The sequence below is a fragment of the Triticum dicoccoides genome, chromosome 3B, assembly GCF_002162155.2.
Source record: "Triticum dicoccoides isolate Atlit2015 ecotype Zavitan chromosome 3B, WEW_v2.0, whole genome shotgun sequence".
NCBI lineage: Eukaryota > Viridiplantae > Streptophyta > Magnoliopsida > Poales > Poaceae > Triticum > Triticum dicoccoides.
The window spans coordinates 387,838,163-387,841,834 of NC_041385.1; positions in this window are offsets into that span (position 1 = coordinate 387,838,163).

The window sequence follows — 3,672 nt, forward strand, 5'->3', positions numbered from 1 at the left end:
AGTAGTTTTCAATGGTGAACATCACTATGTTGATCATATCTACTATATGATTCACGCTCGACCTTTCGGTCTCCGTGTTCCGAGGCCATATCTGCATATGCTAGGCTCGTCAAGTTTAACCTGAGTATTCCGCGTGTGCAAAACTGTCTTGCACCCGTTGTAGATGGGCGTAGAGCTTATCACACCCGATCATCACGTGGTGTCTGGGCACGACGAACTTTGGCAACGGTGCATACTCAGGGAGAACGCTTCTTGATAATTTTAGTGAGAGATCATCTTAAAATGCTACCATCAATCAAAGCAAGATAAGATGCATAAAGGATAAACATCACATGCAATCAATATAAGTGATATGATATGGCCATCATCATCTTGTGCTTGTGATCTCCATCTCCGAAGCACCGTCATGATCACCATCGTCACCGGCGCGACACCTTGATCTTCATCGTAGCATTGTTGTCATCTCGCCAACTATTGCTTCTACGACTATCGCTACCGCTTAGTGATAAAGTAAAGCAATTACAGGGCGTTTGCATTCATACAATAAAGCGACAACCATATGGCTCCTGCCAGTTGCCGATAACTTCGGTTACAAAACATGATCATCTCATACAATAAAATATAGCATCACGTCTTGACCATATCACATCACAACATGCCCTGCAAAAACAAGTTAGACGTCCTCTACTTTGTTGTTGCAAGTTTTACGTGGCTGCTACGGGCTTAGCAAGAACCGATCTTACCTACGCATCAAAAACCACAACGATAGTTTGTCAAGTTGGTGTTGTTTTAACCTTCGCAAGGACCGGGCGTAGCCACACTCAATTCAGCTAAAGTGAGAGAGACAGACACCCGCCGGTCACCTTTAAGCAACGAGTGCTCGTAGCGGTGAAACCAGTCTCGCGTAAGCGTACTCCTAATGTCGGTCCGGGCCGCTTCGTCTCACAATACCGCCGAACCAAAGTATGACATGCTGGTAAGCAGTATGACTTATATCGCCCACAACTCACTTGTGTTCTACTCGTGCATATGACATCTACGCATAAAACCAGGCTCGGATGCCACTGTTGGAGAACGTAGTAATTTCAAAAAAATTCCTACGCACATGCAAGATCATGGTGATGGCATAGCAACGAGAGGGGAGAGTGTTCGTCCACGTACCCTCATAGACCGTAAGCGGAAGCGTTATGACAACGCGGTTGATGTAGTCGTACGTCTTCACGATCCGACCGATCCAAGCACCGAACGTACGGCACCTCCGAGTTCAGCACACGTTCAGCTCGATGACGATCCCCGGGCTCCGATCCAGCAAAGCTTCGGGGAAGAGTTCCGTCAGCACGACGGCGTGGTGACGATGATGATGTTCTACCGGCGCAGGGCTTCGCCTAAACTCCGCGACGATATGACCGAGGTGGAATATGGTGGAGGGGGGCACCGCACACGGCTAAGGAACGATCCGTAGATCAACTTGTGTGTCTTTGGGGTGCCCCCTGCCCCCATATATAAAGGAGGGAGGGGGGAGGCCGGCCGGCCCTTGTTGGGCGCGCCAGGGGAAGGAAGGGGGAGAGGAGGGGAAGGAAAGAGGGGGCGCCGCCCCCCCCCCCTCCTAGTCCAATTCGGACCAGAGGGAGAGGGGGCGCGCGGCCCTTCCTGTCCGCCCCTCTCTCTTCCCACCAAGGCCCATGTGGCCCATTAACTCTCCGGGGGGGTTCCGGTAACCCTCCGGCACTCCGGTTTTCTCCGAAATCACCCGGAACACTTCCGGTGTCCGAATATAGCCGTCCAATATATCAATCTTTATGTCTCGACCATTTCGAGACTCCTCGTCATGTCCGTGATCACATCCGGGACTCCGAACAAACTTTGGTACATCAAAACTTGTAAACTCATAATAAAACTGTCATCGTAACGTTAAGCGTGCGGACCCTACGGGTTCGAGAACTATGTAGACATGACCTAGAACTATTCTCGGTCAATAACCAATAGCGGAACCTGGATGCCCATATTGGTTCCTACATATTCTACGAAGATCTTTATCGGTTAAACCGCATAACAACATACGTTGTTCCCTTTGTCATCGGTATGTTACTTGCCCGAGATTTGATCGTCGGTATCCAATACCTAGTTCAATCTCGTTACCGGCAAGTCTCTTTACTCGTTCTGTAACACATCATCTTATAACTAACTCATTAGTTACAATGCTTGCAAGGCTTAGGTGATGAGTATTACCGAGAGGGCCCAGAGATACCTCTCCGACAATCGGAGTGACAAAACCTAATCTCGAATTATGCCAACCCAACATGCACCTTCGGAAACACATGTAGAGCACCTTTATAATCACCCAGTTATGTTGTGACGTTTGGTAGCACACAAAGTGCTCTTCCGGTAAATGTGAGTTGCACAATCTCATAGTTGCAGGAACTTTGTATAAGTCATGAAGAAAGCAATAGCAACATACTAAACGATCAAGTGCTAGGCTAACGGAATGGGTCATGTCAATCACATCATTCTCCTAATGATGTGATCCCATTAATCAAATGACAACACGTGTCTATGGTTAGGAAACATAACCATCTTTAATTAATGAGCTAGTCAAGTAGAGGCATACTAGTGACTTTATGTTTGTCTATGTATTCACACATGTATCATGTTTCCAGTTAATAAAATTCTAGCATGAATAATAAACATTTATCATGATATGAGGAAATAAATAATAACTTTATTATCGCCTCTAGGGCATATTTCCTTCATGATAATCAAGCAAAAGAATCTTGAACGAATCACTGTAAGAATTCGAAAATGACTGATGAAAGGGGCTGAATCACCGGGAAGAATTAGAAGAACAAATATGTTTGAGGGGATTTAGATGCAAGAAAACGGGAAGAAGTCGATCTGATTAAAAGCACTTGAACGAAGCACCGGGATAAATAGCGAACGGTAACTGGAATGGTGGCCTCCGGTGAAAAGAAATGGGAAAACAACTTCTGACAAACTCCGGGTGGTTAAGAAAGAATATCTGACAAATGGAATAATTCGATAGGATAACAAGAAGCTAGAACCACGAATCTTCGGAAGAACGGGAAAAATTTACAGGAAAAACTCTTCTTCGGTCTTCAAATGACGACGAGAAACAACACCAAAATTACTGAGATACTCCGGGAGAATGAAAACCGAAAAGGTTGAGCCAACAATGAAATGAATTGAAATCGATCTTGAAAGGCATGTGACTGATGGAATCCATTCTTACGTCACACTTGAAAAGAATTTAAGAATAACTCCGGGGGAGTTAGAAGAGTCAGGTAAGATCCTGGAAAAAGACCTGTGGGTTAGGGCCCACTGAAATAGAACACCGTTGGAAAGGGATGTTGAACAGATAGATGATGCACCAGAACAATTGAAATATTTGAATGAGGTGACAACCTCGAATTAATTCGAACACAGATGAATCTCCTGAGATGTCTTACAAACTCCGGGATGATAAACTGGCGAGAGGCGAACGAGCAGGGAAAACACTTGATCCAGGGAAAAGAATGTGATCAACTCCAAAATTAGAATTGAATCCACCGGAAAAGAGATGAAGAATGTCGAACAAAATGAGAATTCACCGGTTGAAATAATTGAGGAAAAACTGAAGAGGCTCCGTACAAATGAAAATTGATGGTCGAGAGAGAG